The sequence below is a fragment of the Mytilus californianus genome, unplaced genomic scaffold (assembly GCF_021869535.1).
Source record: "Mytilus californianus isolate M0D057914Y unplaced genomic scaffold, xbMytCali1.0.p SCAF_16, whole genome shotgun sequence".
Taxonomy (NCBI): Eukaryota; Metazoa; Mollusca; class Bivalvia; order Mytilida; family Mytilidae; genus Mytilus; species Mytilus californianus.
Genome location: NW_026262648.1, coordinates 3114482 through 3129593, shown reverse-complemented (window position 1 = coordinate 3129593; position 15112 = coordinate 3114482). Strand labels below are relative to the sequence as shown.

Here is a 15112-nt window from a genome sequence, read left to right as displayed (position 1 = left end):
TGCATTTTGTGTTTCAGAAAGATATAATCTTTTTTGGATTTTGATGGGCATTTTTTTTCCTTTCTGCAGAAGGTGTAAAATTAAACAAACAACTGAATAACTTTGATACTGTCCACTCAGTTAAACCCTTTAAACTCACCTATAGTTGTTTAGAATATAGCAAAGTGCTCTCGACCAATGAAATTGTAGGATTTGATGTCTCTTAATTGTGAGGAACGAATGTAAATCATGTTCTTAGTAAGGGATTATCCTATTATTTGGGTCTATTTACAGTTCAAAACAAAGAGTTTCTATAAATGGTTTACAACTGCCCCGAAGCAAATTTATCAGATTGAAAGGATTTATCACAAAGTGATTGAAACTGACTTAAAGTTAAATTGTGAAACAAAAAAATCAAAATAAGTTAAAGTCTACTGGTGCAGTAAAACTGGTACCTTTAATATTATTATGAAAATATTAATAACTTTAAATTACTATAAAACTAAAAAATATCAAAGCAATGCAAAAAAAGAAAAAAAAAGAAAAAAAAGTTTTAAAATCAAAAACAATCTAAATCTTTAGCTTTCCAAAAACTCTGATAACTGGACTAGCGGTTGGGAAGAATAGTTATTTCCAATATTCCTTTAAAATTAAAAAAAAAGGAATTTAATTCAAGTTTTGAATATATTTAAAACTTTTAAAGGCATTTCATTTGAACATTCCCCTGTTATAATGAAATAGTATTTGATTTAAGAAGCCGGACCAAAATATTGGCTGTGAAAATAAAATTAGTTGTAACTTCAATATAGTTATTTATTTAAACTGTAAATAAAAAAAGGATAATTCCTCACAAAAATAATACATTATATAAATTCATGCTCACAATCAGGAAACATATACAATTCCTACCTTTTCTTTGGACTGTTGTCACCTAATGTCTATAACGCATTTTTTTTTTTAATATTTCCCAAGTTATAAGAATGTCCTTACATCACTAAAACTAATTCATAAATGAAATGCCGAAAAGGGAAGTCATGCATCAATTATAAACATTGCACTGACAAAGACACTAATTCTTGAATACAACCAATCAAGAGATCATTTGAGCCTTGAGCACTTTACAATATTCTAAGTTTGTAAGAGAATGATAATCCCTTACTTCATGATAAGTACTCGCTAACGCTGGTACTTAATCATGAAGAAAGGGATTATCATTCTCTTACATATACGTAGATACCTATTGTCTATTGTCCATGTCAATCAAGGACAATCAATACAATACAATAGAGTTTTTACCTGAGAGGGAACATCTCAAAGTTGTATCCCAACTTAGTTTATTTTTACACCTTCTGCAGAAAGGAAAAAAAATGCCCATCAAAATCCAAAAAAGATTTTATCTTTCTGAAACACAAAATGCATTTAACTTTTATATATCTAGTGGATGCCAGGCATTAAAACTTTTCCAACTGGACAGGTAAGTCTGTACTCAGAGTAGTTTTTGATGTGGAAATACAGCCATTTTTGTCTATTTGTTATGATGAACCTTAAGGACCCAGTTTACAAATCAATAACCTCTTGGAAAATTGGCTTAATCCTATAGTGTCCTGTGATAATGGTAGATAATGAAAAGTTCTAACAGACATCATGATATATAATCATACTATGGAAACGTACTATGAATACTCACAAGAGTGTTGTTTTCCTGACATTCAAATTTTCATGGCGTGCAGAGTTATGACGTATTGCGGTCAACTCGAATAATTTACAAGTGAACTGCGATGATAAACACCACAGGTGCCATATTATTTTTTTCTTTATTTTTGTGTTCATAAACAAAAACATTGTACATCGTTTATTATAATATTTATGTAAAGGAATTCTACAATTCTAAGTCGTTAAACTAGTTTATCCGCTGTGTTTGATAACGACAGTTAATGTGTCTCGGAGGGTAGTTCTAACACGGGTAGTAAGGTCGTCATATCAAGGAGCGTTTAGTTCAGTGATTTTGTCATAGTTTGGTTAAGTTGGTCATGGATTAGTTAGGTTACTTCCCGGAACGATTCCCTTAGTTCTTTTCAAATGAGCAAATAAAAAGCAAATTATATGTTTGAATCTATATTGTAAGTCATACGATCGAAATTGAAATTGTTGATTTTAAGAAATTAACGCAGGATGTCCAAAATATCGAAATTGGTATGGTTTGGTTAAGCGATTGACATGGTTCAGTTAAGAGTCTAGAAATTCGTCATGGTTTTGATCAAATTTGTCATGGTTTAAATCAAAATTCATACATATTTGTTTCACCTAATATTGATAGTTTGTTTGAAGGCGCTTTTGAATAAAACGAAGTTACACAATTAACCAATTGACTAAGGAGGAAAAAAAGCCTTTTTGACCAAATTTGGTGGGCGTAAACGGCAAACCGTACATTTATATATTTTTGTCCCCCGCGTAACGCGTTGCGGGAGACATGGAAATATCAGGCGTCCGTCCATCCGTCCGTCTGTGCGTTCGTCCGTCCGGTCTCACGTGTACAATTCTTGCCAGATTTTTATGAAACTTATATCATAGGTTAATATCAGCAATGTCTTGGACGAGTTCGAAAATCAGTGCCGATCAATTATTTTTAACAGAGTTATGCCCCTTGGAAACATCAATTTTATAGAAAATTGCATCGTTAGCGCTCTCATGTGTACAATTCTTGACGGAATTTTATGAAAATCATATCATAGGTTTATAATAGCAATGTCTTGGACGAATTCGAAAATCGGTGCCGATCAATTATTTTTAAAAGAGTTACAAATGTATATTCCTTGGAAACATTTATTTTATTTAAAATTGCATTGTTAGCGCTCTCATTTGTACAATTCTTGCCAGTTTTTTTAACTTCATCGTAGGTTTATATCGGCAATGTCTTTGACACTTTCGAAAAGAAATTCTGATCAAACATTGTTAATGAGTTATGCCTCTTGGAAATATAAACTATAATGGAAATCACATATTAAATCATAGGTTTATATCAGCAATGTCTTGGACGAGTTCGAAAATCAGTGCCGATCAATTATTTTTAAAAGAGTTACAAATGTATATTCCTTGGAAACATTTATTTTATTGAAAATTGCATTGTTAGCGCTCTCATTTGTACAATTTTTGCCAGTTTTTTAACTTCATCGTAGGTTTATATCAGCGATGTCTTTGACACTTTCGAAAAGAAATTCTGATCAAATATTGTTAATGAGTTATGCCTCTTGGAAATATAAACTATAATTAAAATCACATTGCATTTGCTCTGAAGCCTTCATTTCTCTAAAGATATTAATCATTGTTTTAAGGACAAAAAAAATGCTTGTTTTGTAGTTATTGCCCTTGTACCTTGGATAGATAAGATATGTGCAACGCAAGGGACATTTGAACTCTGTTCTTTTATTACTTTTGGTGTGTTCCTACGATATAATTTATATAGCCACTGTTTTTTTAACTGGCATTCGATATAATAAATTACAAAAACAGAAAGCATTGCTTCTGTTTCACCTAGAATTTTTTCTCCATATGTCCATGTAGATGGTCTCTGCCGGGGATAATTATCGTAAGATGCGTCACTAGTCAAATGATTAAAGACGTCTACTTAGAGTTGCTAAACGTACTAGCTAGTAAAAAAATAATTTTTGTTTTACATTTTTTTCTAGCAAACTATACATTTATTGTTTTAATTTGAACCAGATTATGCCTATAATGGATAAAAGAAGATTGGGGTTTGGGTTGGGGTTGAGGGGTGTTATACGCCCATGATACAGTAACCAAACTACAAAACTAACCACACGATATCGAGAGGGCACCATACAGTCTTTAATCCTCCACGGAACAAAATGTTAACATGGACAACAGTTTAAACTTATTTCTTTAATAACCTATAAGTGAAATAATATGGAAATTACTTTCAAAGTGTCGAATTTAAATATATGAAAGATCACAATTTCGAATTAGAAATAGGTCCATAATTTTTACGAATGAATAGAATAAGAATAAGAATACTTAATGAATCCAATTAAAGGGCCCGTTTCCAAGCATATACATATATATATATAGTATAAATTATACAGTAATTTTTCAGATATATTACATTAAAAATAAATGATTAAATAACTATACTCCATACCAGATGGTGTTTGAAAATAAATAAAATAGAATATTAACCCTCTCTAATACATAAAAAAAAAATACATCACTACTACATGTATATTTAGTTAGTTACTGGAATGCAAATTTTCTCTTATTTCAAAACAAGTAAATCTTGACACTGACATTGTTCATACTTTGAAATATAAGGGAAATAAAAAGGATTATGTTTTTGTCATTATGTATAAGTGTATTGTGTAGTATCACTTAACCCGTTTAAGCATTTTCTTTTATGCAAAAAAGTTCCGATAATATCAGAAAAGGCTCTGTCGGTATTTAGTATGAGAAAATGTACATTATTATATGTGATCGAAAAAAATAATTGAAAAATTCCAAGATACACGTGTTTTTGTGTTTAGTACAAGAAGTACTGTGTACGGCCTCATTCTTGACCCGACTAGACGAGAAATCACAGAGAATAAGATGAATATTGACAGCAGAATTCTATTCTGAAATAAAAAAAAACAAAATTTTTTGTCTTGGATTCATGTTTTTTTTTTATTAGTTGTTATTGGCTTGGAAAATACTCATAGATCAGTTCTTTGTGTCTTTGGTGTTTTTGTGACTTGATTATTTTGCTTTGTATCGATCTGATGAGTCAAGTCCTTTTCAACTAATTCTTATAGTTTGTTGTGCTGTTACACGGTGACATCCCGTTAGTCCGACAACCATTATTCCGACATCCCATTATTCCGACAGCCCACTACTCCAACATCCCATTATTCCGACAGCCCACTACTCTGACATCCCATTATTCCGACAACCCATTAATCCGACAGCCCATTATTCCGACAATTCATCTGTCATAAGTGTATAGATAAATTTTCTCCAGAAAGACCAACACCGTTCTCGATAATATTTGTGGTTATCCGTTTAGATTCCGATTATTCTTCTCATGCGGGATATTTGTCTCAGTGCCTTGGAGTTGATACACATGCTCAGTCCTCCCCTTTCTTTTTACGGGTCCGGGTATTTTAATTGTTTTTATATTTTGGCGTTTGTGTGTACACTGCCATTCTGTGCTTTTTTAGTCCCCGGTTTTGTTTTATGTCTTGATTTTTCTTCTACTCAGTAGATCTTCAGTTTTCTCCATTTCGTATCAAGGGTTGGATTATCCTGTCCGCCCTCTTTGGTCGTAACACTTCAAATCCCGTGTATGTCCAACTAATTTTTATTTAATTATTTCAAGGAAAATGGCGAGTCAGTCAAAAATGAGGAAAATAAAGAGACAAATACAAACCTAGGGCCCAGAAAATAAGATGACATATAGGAAGAATTTAGTGCTCCGAAAAGATGAACAACTCCAACTTGTACCAAGACCCCCATCGTGCGATTTGATGAACGTCATGTTCGTGAATATGAATCCACGAAATACGGAGACAGTAACTGGCACTTCCCATAACGCTCGATCAGACATAGAGATGACACTTAGTATATAAGTATGGAAACCGAATTTATATCCCGAGCTTATTTAAAAATTTATTGAAAAACATACTACTTTTAAAATGCAGTTAAGGGGGAGTCGGGACGGGTGAATTATAACAAAACTATTTACGAAAAACAAACATGACAGACATGAACCAACGATAACCACTGAACTACCGGCTACTGACTTAGACTACTGACTAAAGAATGTGGCGGGGTTAAACATTGAAGGCGCCAACCCTCCCCAAACCTTGGACAGTGGTGTAATGTTACAACACAAGAACACTATATTAAAATTAGTTGAAAAGGGCTTAACTCGTAAGATGGATACAAAGCAGAAAAACATCAAACACAAGTACGAAATGGACGTGGAAGGGTACAGATACTACTCTTAAATGCCCAGTTCATTATAGATAAAGATAATTGTAAACAGCAAGAATGTTCTGTAAAGTAATTTCTACAAACAAGTCATCATCACCAAAACATAGAATTTTGTCATGATTTTTAATGTGTGTCCTTTGTTTAATATGTACCTCGACCAAGGTGGGCGACACAGAAGTCGGTTTCACAAAAAAAACTTATGACTAAGATTGATCGTAAGTATACTGAATTGTTCATGACTTACGGTCATTCTTAGTCGTATGTTTTTTTGTGAAATTGACTCCAGGCTCTTTAGAGCTTCTAGTTTTTATACGACCGCAAAAATTTTTTTTTGCGTCGTATATTGGTATGAGTCATCGTCGTCAGCGTCGTTCGAAGACACATTTGTTTTCCAGACAATAACTTTGGTTTGAGGGAATGGATCTCTATGAAATTTTACCGGAAGGTTCAATACTACAAAAGGAAGGTTGGGATTGATTTTGGGGTTATGGTACCAACAGTTTAGAAACTAAGGGCCAAAAAAGGGCCAAAAACAAGCATTTTTGTTGTTTCCAGACAATAATTTGTGTGTAATTGTATGGATTTTTCTGAAATTGTACAACAAGGTTCCATATCTCGAAAGGAAGGCTGAGATTGAGTTTAGGGGTAATTGCCTTACACGTTCAGGAAAAAGGGGCCAAATCGGGGCCGAGCTTTTTTAGTTTCCAGAAAATAACTCGAGTTTAAGTGTATAAATCTCTCTGAAATTGTAATGCAAGGTACCATACTACAAATGGAAGGCTGTGATTAAGTTAGGGGGTAATTGCTCCAAACGTTCAGGAATTAGGGGCCAAAAAGAGGTCAAAAACAAGCATTTTTCTAGTTTCCAGACAATAATCTGTGTTTAAGTGTATGGATCTCTCTGAAAATGTACTGCAAGGTACCATACCACAAAGGTAAAGCTGGGATTGACTTTGGGGGTAATTAATAAAAGGGTGGTTAAAAAAAATTGGGGGGGGGGATTTTTTTATATAATTTTTTGGTTTTTTTTCTTAAAGTTTTCCATTTTTGCATTGATTATTTCTGATTTATATATAAAAGCAAAAAATACTGATATGGCAGGAGATGCACACCAAACAAGACGTGTAAATTATTATATGAAGTATTTAGCAATAGCACAGTATTCCGCAATAGCAAGAAATCTTCAATTGCACAGTATTGCGCACTAGCAAGAAATCTTCAATTGCACAGTATTGCGCTATAGCAAGAAGTCATTAATTGCACAGTATTGCGCAATAGGAAGAAATCTTCAATTGCACAGTATTGCGCAGTATTGCGCAATAGCAAGAAATATCCAATTGCACAGTATTGCGCAATAGCAAGAAATGTCCAATTGCACAGTATTGCGCAATAGCAAGAAATCTTCAATTGAAAATTAATCCAAATATTTCAACCCATTTCAAATTTTTAAGATCTTTCAACACATTTATTTTGTGTCAGAAACCTATAGTATGTCAAAAATTTGATCACAATCCAAATTCAGACAGTATCAAGCTTGAATATTGTGTCCAAACTTGCACCAACTGTTCAGGGTTCGACCTCTGCGGTCGTATTAGGCTGCGCTCGGCGAAGCATTTTATTTTAATTCTGTCAATACATGAACGATTTCTGTATAATACCTATTCTGACATCGGACTCGGACTTCTTTTAAACTGAGTTTTACTGTGCGTATTACTGTGTGTTTGTTTTTTCTACATTGGCTAGAGGTATAAAGGGGTTTGAGATCTCACTAAACATGCTTTACCCCGCCGCATTTTTGCGCCTGTCCCAAGTCAGGAGCCTCTGGCCATTGTTAGTCTTGTATGTTATTCAATTTTAGTTCATTTATATGTTTTGGAGTTTAGTGTGACGTCCATTTTCACTGAACTAGCGCACACTTTTGTTTAGGGGTCAGCTGAAGCCCGTCTCCGGGTGCGGTATTTTCTCGCTGTGTTGAAGACCAATTGGTGGCTTTCGGCTGTTTTTGCTCTTTGGTCGAGTTGTTGTCTCTTTAAAACATTCCCCGTTTCCATTCTCAATTTTAACTTTATATACTAAATTCTGATTACGTATATACATTGTGTACTAGTACATATTTCGAATTAAGTATATATTATTAAAAGTATTCGAACTACCTATGTAATACATACGGAATTATTTCTGTACATATGTTATTTTACCCTGATGCCTAATACATGTAAGTGTCGGACTTACGGGTTGTCGGATTATTGGGCTGTCGGATTATTGGGTTGTCGGACTAATGGGTTGTCGGACTAATGGGTTGTCGGACCAATGGGCTGTCGGAACAATGGGCCGTCGGACTAATGAGCTGTCGGACTAATGGGCTGTCGGAGTAATGGCGTCACTACTGCTCAGGTTAAGCAAGGGAATGGTTTGGAACCCGCAAACATTTAAACCACGCCATATTCTGCATGTGTCTGTCTTAAGTCCAGAGTCTGTAATGCAGTGGCTGTCGTTTGTTACTGTATATCATATTTATTTTTCGCTTATTGTTTTGAACATAAATCAGGCCGTTGGGTTTCTCATTTGAATTGCTTTACCTTTAATTTTGTCGGAGACTTCAATTGCTTGCTAAGAGGTATGAGTTTTGTTCATTGTTAAAGGCCGTACGGCAAACTAACATTTACGTCATTTGGTCTCGGGTGGATAGTTGTCTCATTGGAAATCAAACTGCATTTTATACTAACTGTATATTACTATGTGCTTTCTTATGTCCTTTTGTATTCCGAATAAAACTACTTTTAAAGAAAATTGCTATTGGAATGCATTTTATTTAACATATTACCCTCGTGATGTCTTTATACATGCGTGTTCTATAAATATGATAGCTATAATGATAATATCTTAAATTTACTGTAGACGACTTATTTTCTCGAGAGATGTATTTTTGCGAGTAGAAGATCAACGTTAATATGTGAAACTCAGATCCACTCGTATGGGAACAAAACAGCAATTATATTGTCGTCATTTCCTTATGTTGCTGTTTTGTTATATTGTCTCAAAATAGGATAGAATGGGTTAAACACGAAAAAAAAGGATCAGCCAAAATATGTTTAACATTATTTTGATAGTTGTACACAATGTCTGTTTATTTTGATCGTTACACTTCTATCATACATGACAGGAATCACATAACTGAACCATGTCGAGCATGAACTAAACCATGACACTACTGAACCAATCCATGACCCCGAATTTTCGGTAATCTTAAATTATGTGCAAATGTAACTTTTTTCGGAATAATTGACGACAGGTTTATATCATAACGAAATATGTTATGTAACAGACAGTAAAGAAATCACTTTTCTTTATGCATAAGAAACGAACAACAACTTTTAAATTTTGACATACGCAAGCGTTATTCTGTGTCAAATTATAACTATATGATAACAATTTTAATGTACTAACATATTAGCCATACACAAAGATACTTACCAGCTTGAATTTATGTTCAGAGGTTCTTTTAGCAAAAAATCCGAATGTTTATATTGTTTCATTGTTTGTCATTAAAAAACACTTAACACAATCATGTCCAACTTAAACAAACTATGACAAAATCACTGTACTAAACGCTCCTCGATATGACGACCTTACTACCTGTGTCTAAACATAGATATTCTTCTTATTATTTTATTACAAGTTTAAACAAACTTTTAATACCATAATTGAAGTTGGAACTTATTCGAATTTTAAATAATCATTAAGTCTTTGACATATGAATACAGGCTCTTTGGTACAGGATTTTGATTTTTTTCATTGTTTCGCTAAATATTTAATTTGTTATTTTTATACCACATACCAGTACTTAAAACATAACAGTAAGTTTCCTTGCCTTACCCTGTTTTAGGATAATTTAGTCACTCTGATAAGTTCACTTACTTTACTATCCATACAAGAGTGTATACGCTGAAATGTTTCGCCTGCTTTACTTGACATTGAATTTATGTTTAAAGTCTGTAATATGAAGGTTTTACTACAAGTATCACATAAACTAAACATTATCAATGATCCATGAAAATGAGGCTATATGAACCCTACCAGAAAGACATGTACACCTTAAAGGAACTTGCTTTAAATAAATCAAATATTAACAGCTGTCCTTTCCTAGATTTAGATATTTTAGTTTTACACGAGAAAATCTACACAAACATTTACGACAAAATGGACGGTTTTTCTTTCCTTATTGTTAATTTTCCCTTTTTGGACGGTGATGTTCCTTGGCATCGTCTTACAGTGTTTATATATCCCAACTCGTTCACTATTCCCGTGTCTATAGTGATGTTTTGGATTTCAATGAGGATAATCTATGTATTACTGGTAAATTATTAAGTTAGGGATTTCGATACCACAAATTACTTAAAACCTTTACTAAATTCTTCCATAGATACAAAGAATTGGTTTGGAAGTTTGGCTGTACCTGTAGAAAACGTATTTTAAATCGAATAGCACATCTTAATCTTTACGGTGATGTTATTTACCGATCTCGTAAATTTAGATACGATCCGGGTAAACTTATTATAAAAGGTTACCAGTTCAACACGTAATTAGATCTTTGAATATTTCTTTTTATTGGTATACATATTGATTTTATTATCAGTAAATTAAAACAATACTTAATATCATTGTTAAACACAAATTCACATTCATTGTACTACAATCTGTGGATACCTATATTTTGGACAAGGTCATGTTTTTTCTCTGATTGTTAATGACGTCTTTACACTAAATCCATTGGATGTTGGATCTCTACTGATTGATATTTCAGTCTCAGATGAATGCTTTTTTTATTAGTTACTATTGGCTGTGAACTAGCTGTCAGTAACTGCGAGTTCTCTCAGATCTGTACTTCGTGTCTTTTTTGTTGTGAGGGATGTATAAGGTTGGCGCCTTCAAACATGTTTAACCCCACCACATTCTTTATGTGCTTGTCCCAAGTCAGGAACCTGTAGTTCATGATCAGTGGTATTCGTTGGTTCATGTCTGTCATATTTGTTTTTCGTAAATTGTTTTGTAATAAATAAGGCTGTTAGTTTTCTCAGTTGAATTGTTTCATATTTTTCATGTCGGGGCCTTTTATAACCGACTATACGGTAAGGAAATTTCTCATTGTTGAAGGCCGTATGGTTGCCTATAATTGCTTACATACGCTTCATTTGAACTTTGGTGGATAGTTGTCTCATTGGCAATCATACCGCATCTCCTTATATATATATTTTACAATTTACGAAAAACAATTTGGCAATCGCCAATGGCAGTCAGCAGGGTTTAAGAGCATCAGTTGTTCGACCTGTTAGTCAAATGCGTTTTGTTAAAATATACTTTTTCACTTTTTTTGGTCTTTTGGAAAATGTTGTTTGTGCTGTATTTAGACCCCTCTACCAAGAAATTTGTTTTGCATGCACACGTATAAGAATTGCGGTTTTTATCCAACGCAATCATAGGTTTGAACGTCGTTTTCAATTTAGACTTGTTTATATATTTTCGTTTGGGCTTGTATTATATTTTTCTTCGGGTTTATATGATCCGTTCATCCTATTTCGACTCTTTCAAATTCAAGAGTCTATCCTAAATTGAGGTAAATTTTATGGCCTTCCAAATACTGTTTCGATCCCTAACATCACTGAAGAGACATTAATTGTCGAAATCTGGATATGGTGTACTAATTTTTGCACCTTTTGTTTGCGGTATACCATCTTTTCCGCAAGTTTATTGTTTTCTGTTTGGTATTAGATTATTACTTTTTAGTGATCCATTTTGTTACATCTTGTGATCCGTTTATTTGGCAATCGCCAATGGCAGTCAGCAGGGTTTAAGAACATCAGTTGTTCGACCTGTTAGTCAAATGCGTTTTGTTAAAATATACTTTTTCACTTTTTTGGTCTTTTGGAAAATGTTGTTTGTGCTGTATTTATACCCCTCTACCAAGAAATTTGTTTTGCATGCACACGTATAAAAATTGCGGTTTTTATCCAGCGCAATCATAGGTTTGAACGTCGTTTTCAATTTAGACTTGTTAATATATACCTCTTACAAGAATTTTTTTTTTGCATGCACACGTATAAAAATTGCGGTTTTTATCCAACGCAATCATAGGTTTGAACGTTGTTTTCAATTTAGACTTGTTTATATTTTTTTGTTTGGGCTTGTATTATTTTTACATCGGGTTTATATGATCCGTTCATCCTATTTTGACTCCTCAAAATTCAAGAGTCTATCCTAAATTGAGGTAAATTGTATGGCTTTCCAAATACCGTTTCGATGCCTAACATCACTGAAGAGACATTAATTGTCGAAATCCGGATATGGTGTACAAAAACCTTTGCACCTTTTGTTTGCGGTATACCATCTTTTCCGTAAGTTTATTGTTTTCTGTTTAGTATTAAATTTATAATTAAGATCCATTTATTACATCGGTGATCCGTTTATTTGGCAATCGCCAATGGCAGTCAGCAGGGTTAAAGAACATTTGTTGTTCGACCTGTTAGTCAAATGCGTTTTGTTAAAATATACTTTTTCACATTTTTAGTCTTTTGGAAAATGTTGTTTGTGCTGTATTTAGACCCCTCTAACAAGAATTTTTTTTTGCATGCACACGTATAAAAATTGCGGTTTTTATCCAACGCAATCATAGGTTTGAACGTTGTTTTCAATTTAGACTTGTTTATATTTTTTTCGTTTGGGCTTGTATTATATTTTCCTTCGGGTTTATATGATCCGTTCATCCTATTTTGACTCCTCAAAATTCAAGAGTCTATCCTAAATTGAGGTAAATTGTATGGCTTTCCAAATACCGTTTCGATGCCTAACATAACTGAAGAGACATTAATTGTCGTTATATTCTAATTCGCCAGCTCAAACGAATATAAATTATTTAATAAATAAAACAACACATAAATAGGATAAGTGTGCCTACAGGTGTAGCAGCCTTTAATATTATTTACATTCACAATTCTTCAAACTAAAGTCCTTCACTATAATTCAGACAAGCACACTACCAATCCAATCATATAATAGAATATACAGTAACACAATCAAAAACTATCTACAAAAGAGGAAAAATTCATATTAATATAGTGTAATATATATGTATATGCCCACGTTAACAATAACCAACTCATAAAAGGGGTGGGTGGGTGGGTAAACATATAACGAACTGCTGCTACGTTAACTATAGGCAAACTTCGAATAACTTTATTTTCTCAAACGAACCCCTTAAGTAATACTTAATCATGCTTTTCACGAATCTCATGAGCGCATATACCCGTAAAAACCGCATTGCGGGTATATGCCATCCAATCAAATAGAACATAAACACACACCATGTGCTTGATGTAAACACACACACGTGTTTATAGTAAACAATCACTTGACCGTAACTACGTCATGTGACCAATTATACCTTTAATAAATATATTTATATTCTAATTCGCCAGCTCAAACGAATATAAATTATTTAATAAATAAAACAACACATAAATAGGATAAGTGTGCCTACAGGTGTAGCAGCCTTTCGAAAGACAAAGAAAGCCAAGCAGATCTGAGCAAAGAATAATACACATATATAGTATATCTATAAAAATTAAATTCCCAAACTTTTAGACACTGTCAGTTTTTCTTTAACATTTTCTCTTACATAGCCATCTTTTGCTTTATCTGAAGCCCATCTACCATGCTTCTTAAATAATCTATCATGAATGCCAGCTGATGCAGCAGCAGTAGCTCCACCTGATCTCAAGCTATGTAATCCAAATTTTGACTTATCTAAACCGATAGATTCCAGAGCTGATAATATAATTTCTCTAACTCTAGTATATGACAAAGGTTTAAAACCTCTCAGTCTATAAGATCTAGATTTTTTACATAAATACATGGATCTAAATATATAATCTGAAGATGATGCATCTATATTGGATAATAACAAATATTTCTCCAACATACTAACAGGGCATGTTTGTGTATCTGTTCTAGCAATTAAAACTTGTGTGCCTTCTCTATAACGATCAGTTTTGCTTTTCTGTATGAGCAAAGAGACATGTGTATCAGCAAATTTTAAATCAGATCTTTTTAAATTTACCATTTCAGAAAATCTTAAAAACCCTGCGTAACTAATAAGACACATACAACAAATTCTAATTTCTATAAGATTGTTACATTCTTTACCATATTTATTAACAATTTTCTTTAAAATATCTGGCGTAATTGGTTCTTTTTTATTTACAATAATATGTCCAATCTTTCTATGAGCTCCTTCTTTAACCGATATACACAACTGTGAATTGCACGGATTAGAAAAGCCAGCTAGTTTGTGAGCCCAGCTTATTGAATAATATGCTTCTTCAACCTTAGCATACGAGTTAAATGTCTTTGATATGTGTATTAAGTACAATGAAACATAAAAATCTGAAGCTGGTAAAGGTTTAACATACGAATAGTTATTACACCACTTACAGAAATTGTTAAATGCATAAGAGTATTTTCTTTTGGTATTCTCGGCTTTCGAATGGAGACAGAACTCAGGTAGGCAGTTAGATAAAGATGATAAATCTTGGTCAACTGGCTTAGGCAAGGATTTCCAGACTCCACATGAAAAAATATCTGAAAAACGTGCATATCAAATAGAAATATAATCTACTATACTACTACTAGCTTACAATATATTTAAATGACCTTGCCAGATTTATTTTTCACACTGGCCATGTCAGGTGAGACCTTGCCTATTTAATTTGGCCTTGTCATCAGCATACGACCTTGCCATTAGATTGGCCTTGTCTTTACCATACGACCTTGCTCAACAGCCTTGTCGTAAATTCTTACATGAACTGAGCGTTCAATCTAATAGCTGAAACACTAGAAACGAATTCAGAAGATCCCAACAAGGACTTATTATTCATACCATGAATAAAAATGTTCTGATTTGGTTGAAATTCTAAAACATCAGTTACATAGGGTTGCAAATGCGAACCTTTTTTAAAAATCATTGTCCAATATGACGAGGAAGGCCACTTTGGAACTATCAAAGTGCCTCTAGCCTTACATAAAATCAAATGTTTGATTGCTCTACAGACAACGGAAATTGGAGGAACAATCCAATTTACTTCATTTTTCCAATTTT

The 15112-nt window shown here is 33.3% G+C and overlaps 1 long non-coding RNA gene across 1 annotated transcript; it reads right to left on the bottom strand.

The window, feature by feature from the left end:
• Window positions 1-12896: 12896 nt before the first annotated feature.
• Window positions 12897-14832, bottom strand: LOC127726095 (uncharacterized). Its single transcript, XR_007993326.1, has 2 exons — window positions 14449-14832; window positions 12897-13042 (listed from the first exon to the last, which is right to left on the bottom strand). It is a non-coding gene; the product is annotated as an uncharacterized LOC127726095 (long non-coding RNA).
• Window positions 14833-15112: the final 280 nt, after the last annotated feature.